We start from the raw sequence: 16379 nt of genomic DNA, 5'->3' as shown, positions 1-16379 counted from the left end.
CTGCCGGCACCCGAACCTTCAGTCTCGAGCGGGGAGATACTCGCTAAAGGCAATGCTCGCTCAAGCAATTGCCTTTAGCGAGTATACTCGCTCATCTCTAGAGATAGTCCTCCCATGTACAAGCGACCACCGACCGGAAATGGAGCAACACATTGCTTACTTGTGAGAATTGCTTGGTTTTTAGCAGAACCAAAAAACAACTGACTTCTCGGCCTGTGTAAGCAAGAGTCGCTCAATCTTTTGAGCGACTGCGTATTTACTGTGAATGGAGGCGATTGAGCCAGAACAATCCCAGCCCACTCCATCTCCTTTCACAGAACAACTATTGCTCCTGTGCAACGCATGCGAGCGATAGTCTCTGGGACCTAAACATTTAGTAGCGTGTTAGCCAGTAGAGCAAAGTGTGATTGTTCTCAGGAAGAGAAACCAAGTAATCTTGTAGATATGATACCATTTAAAGGCTAACAAAAATACATGATGTTATAGCAAGCTTTCCAACCTCTCAGGGTTCTTCCTCAGGCATAATGGAACAGCTCTTAAGATGCATTTATATAAATACATATACACAATCACATGGGAGAGCACAAACGGCACAGTCGTCCCATGTAAAGGTCCCTTTATTCATTGAACCCTAAAATGGAGAAAGTCCAGCGTTGGGTTAAAAGCTTTCAGTCTTTATTAAACAATCCAGACATGGAGGAACAGAGAGCATGTGCCATCTTACCTGTTTCAGGCAAGCACGTTGCCCTTAATCATAGACATCAAGGCACATGTGAGTAATACGTGAGTCACAAGCGACAGCCAATGAGGTGCTTGAAAAAAAAAAACCACATGACACCAGAGACCAAATACAAGAACAAGGAACAGGTTAGAAATAAATAACTTCTAGTGCAATAAAAAGTCAAGTCGGCGGTTCATAGGTTTGCAAAATATGCATCCACAATGCCACTCTATCAAGACGTTTGCGATGATCATTGAGTGATGCTGAAAGTATTTTTTTTTTATCGTGACAAAGTTTTTTTGTAGAGTGACCAATGGAGCAACCAATACATCTATTATGGCCACATTTCACACAGCCTGAATAGCAAAGCCAAGAGGATGGTTCAATTCAATAGCCGATAATCGTACTGAGGGATGATAAATGTCACAAGGTGCATGCTTTTTTAGCTACGAATCTGGCAAAATTCCTGTCGGCACGCAACAAAGGGAGAGATTTTTGCATAATCTGACAGAGGGATATTCTACACTATATGGGGTTGAAAAAATGATCATGCCCCTCCCATTATTACATGGGTGTGGTTTAACTCAACAAGTCAGTACGATTATCTTCAGCAGAAATTGTTTGGGTCCTAGACAAGTCATTTTGGGTAATTATGAGGCTGTAATCTCGCCATAACTTTTTGTTCCCGTATTTCATGTGCCATGTGTTACAAAAAAACCTCTCAGCATAGCTCAATGTATAAACGGTAATCCTACTTTTGAAAAACGGATGAACAAAAGAAAGCTGCGACCAATTTGCGGCTAAATTTTGCCTATTGCCTGTATATACGCTGCAGCCCAGAACTCTGTCGGCTGGGGAGAAATCCTTCAGCTGGCTCAATAGAGCCAGCTGTCAGAGTTTAACAGCTCTAGCGCTGCTAAACCCCCTCTCCTCCCTTTGCCGGAAGTTCTCGGCAATAGAAGCTCCCATAGAAGCCTATGGGAGCTGCTGGCAGAGGGTGGGGGAGAGAGTTTAGCAGCGCTAGCCTCTGCTAAACTTCCTCCCAGTCCCTTTGCCAGTAACTTCCATAGGCTTCTATAGGAGCTGCCGGCTGATCGTGGCCAAGAGATAGGACAAGACCTATCTTTGCCGGTCGTGTCAATATTTGGCCACCGGAATCGGCAGCGTATGTGCTATCTTTTCACCGGGACGATTTAACATGACTAAACATCGCCCATCTGAACGAATGCGTTGAAATCCAATGCTTCAGATGGCTGCGATTTTTGGCCGTTTTATCGCGACTAAACAGCCTCGATAAACCGCTTGTGTGAATAAGGCCTTAGTTATTTTTATTCTGTTTCCTCATAATTGTATTTTGCCGTTGGTGTTTTGTTTTTGTTTCAAGCACCCCATTGGCTGTCTATTGTGATATATGTGTTAATTACATGTGCCTTGATGTCTATGACTAAGGGCAACATGCTTGCCTGAAACATGTAAGACGGCACATGTTCTCTGTTCCTTCATGCCTGTCTGGATTGTTTAGTAAAGTCTAAAAGCTTTCAACTTAATGCTGAACTTTCTTCATTTTCCCATGTACCAGTTGTGGTTTCCATCCAGTCCGTATGTGCGGGTGACTGCAGAGGAGCTGGTTTCGGGTTTGAATTTCTCTTCTTATTCTGGGTTTAGGAGTCCAGTGGGCGGTCTTATCAGCGATTGTCAGCTGTATCTGCATAAATGCATCTAGAGTGATGCGTAGTTCTACAGACTCTCTTCACAGAAAAATATATATCAATCAGCCCAGGTCCTTCTGTTCTAAAACATTGGGTCTGCTGATTGAAGTGAATTTTCAAGCTAAAGGGTTCTCTTTAATGGGTTAAATAAAAAAAACAAAACACTGTCTTCTATTAATTCTAATAGAGCCGGCGCTCGATGAACCAATCAGAGCCATTCAGTGATGTCATTCACTAAATAGCTGTGAATGATCGAACTCCAGCTCTGATTGGCTGAGCAACTACGCTCAATGGCCAGTCACAGCACTCGCTTGTTGGAGGCAGGGTATTCAAAGCCCTGTCACCAGAAAGAGAGTTCTGTGTCAACGCTGATGGCACAGTAGCCTGGCGCAGTGCCGGCGACCGGTGCGAGGGACTCAGACACCGCCGGCTAGGTGAGTATTGCTGTTTTTTTTTTTCAATTTGATTAGTTAGGGCTTATTTTTGAGGAAGGGCTTATATTTCCCGAAAATAGGGGTAGGACTTATTTTTGGGGAAACATGGTAGTAGAATATCTGTAAAAAAAAACAAAGAAAAAAAACCCATCCAGTCTGTCTGTTGTTTCGCGTTAACTGTTGCTGCTCATGATGTGTCATCGAGATAACAGTCACATCATTTGGGGTCACAATAATTTGTAATAGAATCGATTTATCGGGGGCTGTTTGAAAAGTAAAGATAATACAAGATTTAGGGCCTTTTTACACAGAACAATTATCGTTCAAAAAATAGTTGGATTGTGGGAATTTGAACGTTACTAGAGATGAGAGAGCATACGCGTTAAGGCAATTTACTCAAGAGAGCATCACCTTTTTCAAGTAACTGCTGGCTCGTGTGATGCGATTTTTAACATTAGAAAGTCCCATTGAAAAAAACCCAGCGATATCACAGCGTTAAAAAAAAAAAGCTAATGGGTAAAAGCCCTTCCGAATGTTGTTTCTGCCTCTGTCATGGTTCACTTGTGCAAATGATTTATCGCTCCGTGTAAAAGCAGTCTTAGAATGGCTCCAAACTTTCAATGTTTGACAAAATTATCTCTGATCTACCGAGCTGAAGAGGAGTTAAACCCTGTTCATCTTTTAATTCAGGGTCGAAGAGGGCCGTCTCTGTCGGAGACCTTTCTTTTTTAATCGAACTTTTGGCCTCTAATTGGCTTGTGAAATCCCCCATGGCCATTCCTCAGAACCAATATATGACAGAAAGGATTTGAGTGTCTCTGATGAAGTTTTGTATCAGTTTTCCTCTGTAATGATCATCCTGTTCTCTCCATGATGTTTTATAGTACAGTAAATTAAAATTCAATATTCCCCATTATGTTCTATTATATATTGTTCCCCTCCCCCCCCCCCCCCCAACGGTGGTGAAATTGTAAGAGCAGGGGTCCCCAACTCCAGTCCTCAGGGACCACCAACAGATCATGTTTTCAGGATATCCTATGGTAAGAATACCTGTGGCAATGTCTGAGGCACTGACTATAATTACATCACCTGTGCAACACTGAGGAAATCCTGAAAACATGACCTGTTGGGGTCCCTGAGGACTGGAGTTGGGGAACCCTGTGTAAGAGGACTGAAAAAGACACATGCCAGACTGGCATATATTGCAGTAGACTAGGACAGCTGGTCACCCAGTAATGGTTTTAAGAAAGTATCCCAAGGGATGGAAAGTAATGGTAAGCTTACTGTATTGCAAGTTTTTTTTTTTCACACGTATGTATAGTGTTCTATTTTTGTTGGCAGTTATTTATATGGTTTTTCGTGTTTTTTTTAAGTAAGTTTGTTCAGGAGAAAAAAATTCAGCCACGTTCACACTAGTGTTTTTTCGATTTGTCCACCTGTGTTAAAAACAGAAATCAGAAAACGGAATTGAAATAGAAAGCATCAGTAAGCTTTCCACACTTCTACACTCTTTACGAAGACTTGAGGCGCCATCCAGACAAGTTCATTACCTTCAGTTGTTTGTCAGTGAAGCAGTTCAATAAACTACTGGAGGAGGTCCGTTCCGGTGCGTGTACTTTGTTGGCAATCTGTACCCTTTTCCATCTTGCTGCAGTTTTCTGGCCACTGGGAATTCATTTTGATTTTCTATTTTGATTTTTCTACTATATCTGAGATTGTCATGGAGACCTGTGATGTCCTTTGCCAGCATATGGTACATTTAGTGATGGCTCTGCCCTCTCACCTCGATTGGTTGGCCATCACCGAGGGATTGCTGGATGCTGTGTAATTTCAGAACTGCATCAGGACACTGGATGGCAAACATATTTGTTTGAAAAAGCTGCTGCACTCAGGCTCCAGGTATTTCAACTATAGACAGTTTTCCTTTCGGTAAGTGCTGGTGGCGGTTGCTGATAGTAACTATCGTTTTCTGGTCGTTGATATATGGGCATATGGAAATGCTGCAGATGCACACATTTTCAGGACTTCCACAATGGGTTGGTGGCTTTTGGCCAACCAGCTGTCCCTGCCAGAACCACATGTTCTTCCTCGCTCTACAGGTCCACCTGCCCCATTTGTCCGTGTGGCTGATGAGGGCCTGATTTGCCCTGTTGACACATGTTCTGCGTTCCTTTGCTCACAGGGTCATGAACACCAGGAGGCGGGTGTTTAATTACTGTCTCACACATGCCCAGCGTTTTGTAGAATGCGCCTTTGGGATTCTCACCAACAAGTAACGAGTTTTCCACAGTGCTCTTCAGTTGGAACCTGCCACTGTGTGTATGGTTATTAGAGCCTGTGTGGTTCTACATAATTTTTGCAGAGACAGCAATGCTGTTTGAAATGCAAAAGTTGCTCAACCAACAACCCTCCCTGCGGAAATTATGGATGACCCCATACTGTATGGCAACTCTGATATTTCATGGTCCAGTGGATGACAACATGCTTATTGGTCAGCTTGTTCAAGTGGCCATGCTATGTGGAAGCCCATTTTGCAGAGTAATGATATGAAGTTTAAGCCATTAACTGAAGGCCTAAATCACAACACTCAACATGTGCCCTCTAGCTGGCATTGCTCTCTGCCCAAACTGGCTGCATTTGTGTAGCACAAGCTAACCTTTCAAAATTTCTTTGGGGTACCCACTCAAAGGCAACTGGGCAAGAATGTGCGGTCCCAACAATTCAAACTGTATTTAGCTAAATTCCTTTTGAGTACTACTCACCTCCCCCAGCTTGACTACAGGTTGTCTGCATTTTGGACAGCTTGGTCGAGCAACTAGCCTTCTTTTACAATTTTGTGATGTACCATGAATGCGGGAGCAGATCCCTATAGACTGTTTGGAGGATGGTTGTATCAGTTGTATGTGCTAGACTGATTTCTAATAAAGATTAGAAAAGAAACAATGTTTGTTAAACAAATTTATAAAAAATATAAAATTGTATACTGGGACGCCAGGAAACCCAAGTGATGACTCCAGCTAATGGGCCGGCACCAAACAAAGGGGGAGTGGCTCCATCTGCACCTGACTTCCCAGAAGCCAAGGATCCTGAGGAATCTGTAAGTGATAGGTAGGAACTGGAGGGACCAGCCAAAAGTGGAGCAACCTCAAGCTTCCCATTGGAAGTGCTGCACTCCCCACTGATGGAGGGAGACAAGACACTGCACGGCTGTGACCTGCATGCTCGGAGGTTCCTGAATAAAAGCCTCCCTGTCTTCAGGGGGAATGTCTTGCCACACTGTGGCCAAAAGAAAAATTTTAAGTAACATTGGCCTTTCGAAACATCATAAAACAAATAGAAAGAAGTATTATACTATGCAGGGTGACTGCAGAGGGGGCTGCTAGGATTCTTAAAAACTGCTTTTCATCCCCTGCCCACCGAACTCCCTAAGGTTTGCCTTCTTGGGCCAGTAAGGACATGGAATCTGTCCTTCAGTTTCCTAATTCCTGTAAACCAATTTGTCCTTCCCTGGACAAGAGGAGAGAGGGGAAGGGACGATATCTATCGATTCCGCCTCTGGTCCTCAAATGCTCTGCAGTATTGCAAGCTGGCAGTCGTTAGAATACAGGCTGATTTGTATCCAGCTTTCCCAGTTTTCTGCACACATGCGAAGCGGAAGCTCAAATCACCCACCTGATCCGTTCTAACGCACTCCAGAGCTCTACAATATGCATATAGCTGCCACCACTAATTTCGTTACGGTAAATTGGAACCCGATTTATGACTTATGAATACAAACTTCGGAGAATATGGTTTCGTGGTAACACAGACGAGGCTCACTAATTAATTTAGAGTTTAATTCTCAAAGAAAAGAGCAGTGCTTATTTACAGAAAAAAATAAAAAAATGATGTTACCAGATAAATGGCAAGAGACTTACATATGATATCACAGACAGTAAAATAACAGGGATTAAAGTAAGAGTGTTACCATTCTGTGGCGTGGAGTCGCACCAGAACATCGGACCAGACCTCACATATAGTGACCTCCAAGGGGCTGACCCCGAGCACACGTCCCTGTGCGATTTTTAAACTCTCACTGGGGTAACTCCCATTTAGTTCCTTCCCTGAAATACATATTCCCTTCATAACTGTGTTGGTGTGACCCCCCCCCCCCCCTATTAAAAAAATTGACAATGATGTTTCCTGTTGTGACTTTATGTGCGTTTTGAGCCCGCGCATGAATACTTTCAGACACATCTGGTCCAAGATATGCAATTCTCCTTTTCTGGGTGTCGTGCAACTATGGGAGTCCCTGCATCTTATTTGCGGTGATGTGACATTCCACAAAATATCCTCGTCAGCGGGCTGCGATGTACAGATCTTTCATAATTGCTAAATTACATTTTTCTTTGTCTTAAGGGCACATTCTTTTGTTATCAGGTCAGTTAAGACCATTTGGACCAGTAAGGGAGGGAAAGAGCTACTGGGGTGTGAAGCCTGTTTCCTCTCCTTATCTCCTAATATAAACATTTTTTGGCTCTGGCTTCAGCGGGGCTGTTGGACATCAGAGACCCCCTGGGGGAAAGTGTAACAGCCTTTGCTGAAGTCTACTTCAAAGGTATTTCAATACTCAGCTTTCCTAGATGGTAAAAAGCATTTAACTCTTTTATCTATTGATATATGTATCAATTATTTTTATATATATATATATATATATATATATATATATATATATATACTTCTCTGTTATCTATCTACCTGTCTTTAACCTAGTAAGGGGAAAGGATGTCAACTCAGCTTTACTAGTGTCCTGAACGGCAGCTGATTGATACTAGACAGCTGGGGGGACACTTTATTCATCTCTTTATACTACTGATATCACCCATAAAGAGAACAAGGACCCTGAGCTATGCGGAAGCTAAAGGCCGACATCCCAGATTAACTTCCATATCAAGCTTTGGGCAAAGCTGCTAGATAAGAGACTTGAAGACCATGTTCCCAACTTGATAGATGGGGAACAGGCTGGGTTGTCAAGGGAAGGGAGGGTAGAGACAACTGCCATAGGCTCCTCAATGCAGCCCGCTATGCCCAGCGTCATTGCATCCCCCTAGCCTTGGTAAGTACGAACGTGGAAAAGGCATTTGATAGAGTGGAATGGAGATATATGGAGAAAGTCCTTCATCATTTTAACATTCCCACCGCTTTTGTCTCCGCCATCTTTTCTCTGTACCTAAAACCATACGCGAGGATTAAAATCAAAGATATTCTTTCCCCACCATTTGACATTAGGAATGGGACTAGAGATGAGCGAGTATACTCGGTAAAGGCAATTACTCGAGCGAGCATTGCCTTTAGCGAGTACCTGCCCGCTCGAGATGAAAGGTTCGGGTGCCGGCGGCGGGCAGGGAGCTGCGGGGGAGAGCGGAGCGGGACGGAGGGGAGATCTCTCTCTCCCTCTCTCCCCCCCGCTCCCTCCTGCTGACTGCCGCTACTCACCGATCCCCTGCGCCTGCACCCGAACATTTCATCTCGAGCGGGCAGGTACTCCATAAAGGCAATGCTCGCTCGAGCAATTGCCTTTACCGAGTATACTCGCTCATCTCTAAATGGGACCCATCAGGGATGCCCTCTCTTCCCGACCCTCTCTATTCTAGTTTTTGAGTCCCTGATCCAGAGGGTAAGACAAAAGCCGGAAATCAGTGAGTTAAAGTGCGGGAAAGACTCACTAACCGCTGCAGCCTTCGCCGACAACATAGTGTTTCTAATAACTGACCCAGAAAAAGGGATTCCCCTGTCTCATTGGGCTACTGAATGAGTTTGGGAGGGTTTCTAACTTCAAAATTAATTTGTCTAAATCCACTGTGTAAAATGTGTCCATCCCTGTAGCTAGGTGTAGAAATGTGAAGAATTCCCCTTTTATGTGGTTGGACACGTTAATTGAGTACTTGGGAATTAAACTAACCAAAAAAGCAGAACACTTATTCTGCTTGACTTCTCTCCCCTACTAGGCCAGGTTAAGAATCTTTTACAATCTTATGACTTACCATTTATATCATGGTTCGACAGGAAAAATATATTGAAATCCTACGTGCTCCCAATAATTTTGTACAAGATCCACTTGCTCCCTATCCACCTCCCGATGAGTTTTTTCAGAGCCCTTCGCTTGGCTTTCTCGGGTTTTGTATGGAGGCAGAAAAGACCGGGGCTGGTTTACAGCCTAATGATCAAGCGAGGCTCAGAAGGTGGTATTGATCTCCCTATTGTCCATGACTTCTACCAAGCTACCCAACTAGGATATTGGATGGATTTAGTCCTCCCATCCCGTGACCCTCTGCTTTACTCAATGGCTGAGGGCACCTACGGTAAAGCTTTCCTGGAAGACCTTTGGTTCCCGGCAAAAAACAAATACCGCTCAAGGGGTTTTAACCCTTTGGTTAGATGACCCTGCAAGACCTGGGATGCAATGAGGGATGTTTTAGCGCCCATACCCTCATGCCATTGCGAGCTATTCATAAACATCTTGACTTACCTAGCGATCCTTGTACTGCAATGATTTGGAGCAAATTTGACGACTTGAATATTGGTGACCTACAGGCTTTGGCTCATGAGAAGTCATCAACCATTCTACAGTTCCTTCTGCCATGCCAGAATTTTTCCTTTCTGCAACAGGCCCACGTAAACAAATTGCAGGAGGAGTTCTTCAGGTGGAACAAATGCACCAGACCTCAGACGCAATTGAAAGCACTGAGTGAGAGTAATACTAAGACCGGCTGTCCACGGGCGTGATTTCGCTGGCGGTGAACCGCCGTCGAATCACGCCCTCTGAAGCTTTCCATAGCACTGCTATGGAAAGCACCGGCACACTGTCCACTGCTTGCGACGGGCAATTCGCAGCATGCTGCGAATTGCCTGATTCTCCGCGGTCAGCCTATCTATCAGATAGGCTCCTGCTCCTGGGCGGCGGCTCGCGCTGTGGAGCTTTGCCGCGGGATACCGCAACGCCAGTGAACAGGGGGCCTAAAGCAAGAAAAATTGCAAACTTGCGTAAATGCCTTATTTCCCCACCAGTGTTAGCAAAGCCTACCTTTCGAATTTCCTGGGAGAAAGAATTGTGAATCTCTCTTTCGCTGAGGGACACAAGGCTTATTCTGAGAAAGTCATTTGGCTTATCCCCCTGCTTCCTGTCTCAGGAGAGTCACTACAAATTATTAGTGAGATGGTCCAATACTCCGCAGCGGCTTTATGCATATAAATTAGCCCCACATGGGAGATGTTAGAGTTGTGAGGGGGAGGATGGTTCCTTTCTCCATATTTGGTAAAGTTGCCCGTTATTGGGACCCTTTTGGCGTCGTGTGGAGGGAGCGCTGATGTACAACCTTGAGGAGCTAACATAGTTGGACGACGGGCACGCACAAGACATTTTTGCAGATCTGGAGTCTCTGGCTGAGTTTGAGGTACCGAATTGACCCTGCGAACTGAGACATAGGCCAAGACCACAATGTGTTTTTTTAACCCGCTCCTGAGAAGGTAACTCAAGTATGTAGGACTTTTTTATGTCTGAAGTAAATCTCTCTCTCACCACCCTTCCCCCCCCCTCCTCCCCTTGCCTGTTCCTTTTTCCTAAACCTTTTCCACTTACCCTCACCCTCTTATTTTTGTTTAATGTTTGGCACTGTTTTCGATTTATGGTTTACAGATTAATGTCCTTTTTCTTTCCCAGTCTATTAATCGGTCCAAGAAGTGATATCTGTATATTGTTCAAGGATAGACTGTGACATGTAACATCTTGTTATAAAATACTAATAAAAATCGGACATAAAAAAAAACAAAAAAAAATGAATGCTCAGCACATGAAAGTATCAAGGACAGATTACCTGGTCTAATTGGGCAGGTGTTTAGTGCCTTGGCCACTATCTGCAAGCTTCTAAAGGTGCGTGCTCATTGATTAACCCATGAAAGGTAATAGAAGATCCCTAAAGTGCATGACTATCATATAACTGTCAACGACACTCATGCAATCATAATGCGCTCCCCGACTGCGAATGAGCTGGTGAATATTTCACCAGCTCTTTTATTTGGGTAGGCAATGATAGTGATACAACCTTCAGTATGTCTAAATGGGCCATATCGTGGGGCACAATGAACAAAATGCACTTACGACTTACCAGGCACAGGGCTTGACTCTATGACCTGGACCTCAGGCTCCTCCACCAGGGGCTAAAGGAGCAAAGAGGAGCCACCGGTGCAGGAGAAGCATCTGGCTCTTGGGAAAACTGAGCCAATGGCTCTTCTGCTGCAAGGAGACAAGCAGCGTGTTAGGAGTGAAAATCAATGCAGCCCTACAGCGCAACAGGTCTTGGAGATTGAATACCTACCGGGGTTGTCGTCCCCAGATGCTTGTGATGGAGGGGTCTGGAGTTGAGGTGGCCTCTCCACGGCAGGTGCTGCTGCCCACATCCTGACCTGTCTATTAAAATACAAAGTGAAGGAAAAGAAGAACAATCTGAATCACATCAATATTTGGTGTGACCAAACTCTGCCTTTAAAACAGCATAATGTCTTCTAGGCACACTTGCACAAAGTCAAGGATTTTGTAGGATTCTAATCAGGTGTATGATTAACCAATCATACCAAATGAGTGATAAGGATCATCACTTTTAGGCCTTAGTCAGACGGGCGTTTTTAGCCGCGATTTGCGCATGCGTCCGGCGATTTTATAAAACCATTGCTTTGCAATGGTATCGGACACATGAGCGCTTTTTATGCACTCGTCCGATAAATTATAGAACAGAAATCGCAGATCGCACCTATCTGCGATCTGCAATTCCTGTTCTCTTCTCTATATGCGCTCAATGGGGTCGGCGGTAGCAGCGCTGACCCCATTAAGAACATATAGAAGACAAATCATTCTTCTCTGCCACAGCTGTAACAGAGAAGAACGATGTTTGCCCATTGAAAGCAATGGGCTGCCGGCGTGCGTGGGGTGAATTGTCGGGAAAGGCTTAAATATATAAGCCCTTCCCTGCAATTCATCCTAAAATGTGTTAAAATAAAAAAAAATTGTATACTCACCTTTCCGCTGCAGCCGGAGTCCAGCTGCAGCCGCTGTCAGTTCTCTTGAACTGCTTCTCGGCACTATTCAGCCAGCAGGGCTTTAAAATCCCCGCCTGCTGAATGATCTGCCTCTGACTGGTCACAGCCCTGACCAATCAGAGGCAGGTTTCACTCACACACCCACTCATGAATTCATGAATGGGTGAGTGACTGCTGCCTCTCAGCGCTGAGCCAATCAGGGGCAGGTCTGACTCACATCCATTCATGAATTCATGAATGGGTGTGAGTGAGACATGCCTGTGATTGGCTCAGTGCTGAGCCAATCAGGGGGCAGGTCTGACTCACACCCCCTTCACACCCACTGCAGGACGGCCGCGCGGAGCTCCGGCTGCCGGGAGAAGGTGAGTATATATATAATTTTTATTTTTACACATTTTAGGATGAATGGCAGGGAAGGGCTTATATATTTAAGCCCTTCCCGACAATTCATCCCGAGCTCGCCCGCAGCGCATTGCTTTAAATGGAGCCGGCTCTATTGCCGTCTCCATTGAATGCAATGCGCTGGACAGCTCTGGCCCGTTTCTAATGAAACGCGGCTAGGAGCAGATTTTTGGGCGATTTGCGGGCGACTTGCGCGCACCGGTCACGCGATTTGCGGATGCGCATCCGTCATGCGATCCGCAAATCGCGTGAAAAAACGCCCGTGTGACTAAGGCCTTATATGTAGGTTGAAATATAGTAATTAACTGAAAAAGAAACAGCTGTGTAGGAAGCTTAACACTGCGTGAGGAACAGCCAAACTCTGCTTTAAAGGTGAGGTTGTGGAAGACAGTTTCATGTCATAGGTCATGCACTATGGCAATACTGAGCACAATAACAAGACACACGGTAGTTATACTGCATCAGCAAGGTCTCTCCCAGGCAAAGATTTCAAAGCAGTCTGGGACCCAGGTACACCCATTTAGTATTCAGAGAAGTCTGCCCAGAAGTGGTCTTCATGGAAGAATTGCACCCACAAAGCCATTTTTGGCATGGAAACAAGGCCAAGCAACTCAATTATGCACAAAAAAATAGGAACTGGGGAGCAGAAAAATGACAGCAGGGACTCTGGACAGATGAGTCAAAATTTGAAATATCTGGCTGTAACTCAAGGCAGTTTGTTTGCCAAATGACTGGAGAGCGAGTGAGTGTCTACAAGTAACAGTTAAATATGGAGGAGGGACCTTGCAAGTTTGGGGATGCATTCCAGCAAATTGAGTTGAGAATTTGGTCAGGATTAATGATGTCCTCAATGCTGAGAAATACAAGCAGATACTTATCCATCATGCCCATCAGGGAGGCGTCTGAATGGCTCTAAATTTATTCTGCAGCAGGACAACAACCCCAAACATCCAGTCAATGTCATTAAAGGGGTGGTGCCGCCGCTCAAAGTGAATTTTTTTTTAGCATTAATGCCCTGTAAAGTGAAATATTATACAATACAGCTCACCTTTTTATTTATTATCTTCCCCTTGTACAGCTGACCTATACAAACTTTCAAAGATGGAGCTGCCCAGGTAGTTCCCATGATGCACTGCTCTCTCTCCTCCTCAGCGTGTACACTCCTGACGACTCTGGTCACATGACTGGAAGACCGACGAGAGGCGCATGCTGTTATGGGGAAAGAGAGTGACAGCTGTAGCAGGAGATTCCTTCATCTCCCCGGCATGTCCTCTCATTACTGGACACTGGGATAATGATGTGACAATAATGTGACAGTGTTCATTGATGGGGGGACATGCCAGGGAGATGAAGGAATCTCTTGCTACAGTTGTCAGAGCTCTAGCAGGAGATCGCAATGCTGTCCCATGGTGCACCTACATAGTGCCCCCCATCGTGCACCTACACAGTAGCCCCGCACAGTGCCCCACATGGTGCCCCTACATAGTGTCCACACATGGTGTGCACACAGTTCCTCTACACAGTGCTCCCACATAGTGCCCATACATAGCATCGTGTCCCCACATAACATAGCGCCCCACACGGTGCATCCACATGGTGCTCGCTCAGTGGCCCTACGTAACATTGTGCCACCACATAACATAGTGCCCCACAAAGTGCCCCCACATAACATGGTGCCCCCACATAGCATAGTGCCCCCACACACTGCCCCCACATAGTGCCCCCACAATGCACCCCCACATAACATAGTGCCCCCACACTGCCCCCACATAGTGCTCCCACTCACTGCCCCTCCATGATGCACCTACATGGTGCACCCACAGTGCCCCACATGGTTCACCTACATAGTGCCCCCACATGGGAGCACACACAGTTCCCCCGCACAGTGCTCCCATATAGCATAATGCCCCCACATAACATAGTGCCACCACACACTTTCCCCACATACTTCCCCCCACATAACATGGTACCCCCACAGTGCTCCCCCACATAACATAGTGCCCCAACAGTGCTCCCACATAGTGCCCACGCACACTGCCCCCACATAGTGCACCCACAGTGCCCCACATGGTGCACTTACATAGTGCCCCCATGTGGTGCACACACAGTGCTCCCACATAGCGTAGTGCCCCCGCATAATATAGTTTCCCACATGGTGCCCCCACATAACACATTGCCCCCACACACTGCCCCCACATAGTGCCCACACACACTGTCCCCACATGGTCCTCCCACAGTGCCCCCCCCAGTGACCCCACATAACATAGTGCTCCCATATAATACAGTGCCCCCACATGGTGCTCCCACATACGGTAGTTCCCACACATAGTGCCCGGACACGATGCCTCCACATGGTGCTCCTACATAGTGCCTCCACATGGTGCTCCCACAGTGCCCCACATGGTTCACCTACATAGTGCCTCCACATGGCGCGCACACAGTTCCCCCACACAGTGCTCCCGCATAGCATAATGCCCCCACATAACATAGTTTCCCACATAATACAGTGCCCCCACATGGTGCTCCCACATATGGTAGTTCCCTAACATAGTGCCCGCACACGATGCCTCCACATGGTGCTCCTACATAGTGCCTCCACATGGTGCTCCCCCAGTGCCCCCCAGTGACCTCACATAACATGGTGCTCCCACATAACACAGTGCCCCCACAAAACATAGTACCCCACATGGTGCTCCTACATAAAGCATATGGTACTTCCACAGTGCACCCGCATAACATAGTGCCCCACACAGTGCCCCTACATGGTGCTCCTACATAGTGCTCCCACATAACATAGTGCTCCCACAGTGCCCCACATGGTGCTTCTACATAGTGCCCCTACATGGTGCTCCTACATAGTGTCCCCACATGGTGCTTCCACAGTGCCCCCGCATAACATAGTGGCCCACGTGGTGCTCCCAAAATGCCCTACATAGTGCTCCCACATAACATAGTGCCCCCACAGTGCTCCCACATAGTGCTCCTACATAGCTGCCCCACATACTGCCTCCACATAGTGCTCCCACATGGTACTCCCACGCCGCCCCCCAACGGTGACCCCACATAACACAGTGCCCCCATATAACATAGTGCCCCCACATGGTGCTCCCACATAGTGCCCCCACAATAGTAGCCACAGCAGCATCAGTGCCCCCACACTTATAGCCACAGCAGTAATAGTGCCCCCACAATAGTAGCCCCAGCAACATCAGTGCCCCCACAATTATAGCCATAGCAGTAATAGTGCCCCCACAATAGTAGCCACAGCAGTAATAGTACCCCACAATAGTAGCCCCTGCTGCATAAGTGCATCCACAATTGTAGCACCAGCAGCATCAGTGCCCCAACAATAGTAGCCCCAATAGTGATAGTGACCCCCAATGGCTGCCCCAGTAGTAATAGTGACCCCTAATAATTGCCCCAGCACTAATAGTGACCCCAATAATTGCCCCAACACTAATGGTGACTCCCAATAATTGCCCCAACAGTAATAGTGAGCCCCAATAATAGTCCCAGCATTAATAGTGACCCACAATAATTGCCCCAGAACTAATTGTGACCCCATTAAGCGCCCCAGCACTAATGGTGCCCCCCAATAATTGCCCCAACAGTAATAGTGACCTACAATAATTGCTCCAACAGCAATAGTGACCCCCAATAATTGCCCTAGCAGTAATAGGGACCCCCAAATAGCTGCCCCAGTAGTAATAGTAACCCCCAATAGTTGCCCCTTAGTAATGGTAACACCCCCCTCCGATACCCCCCCCTCACCAACACTGCCCCCAGTAGTAATGGCGACAGCCCCCCCACACTCTGGGCCAAGAAGTCATGGTGACACAGCCCCTGTACACACAACAAATTACTGTGACAGTCCCCCCCCCCCCCCCCCGGCATCACAAGTTACAGTGATAGCCAGATACCACCACTCCTCACCCCCGACGCAGCACGTTATAGTGATAGCTGCACCTCATCCCCCCGCTGCCCCAGTGCAACAAGTTATAGTGACATTCCCCCTCCCCCCCCCGCATGACAAATTGCTGT

The sequence above is a fragment of the Eleutherodactylus coqui genome, chromosome 3, assembly GCF_035609145.1.
Source record: "Eleutherodactylus coqui strain aEleCoq1 chromosome 3, aEleCoq1.hap1, whole genome shotgun sequence".
Taxonomy (NCBI): Eukaryota; Metazoa; Chordata; class Amphibia; order Anura; family Eleutherodactylidae; genus Eleutherodactylus; species Eleutherodactylus coqui.
This window is presented reverse-complemented; position numbering follows the sequence as displayed.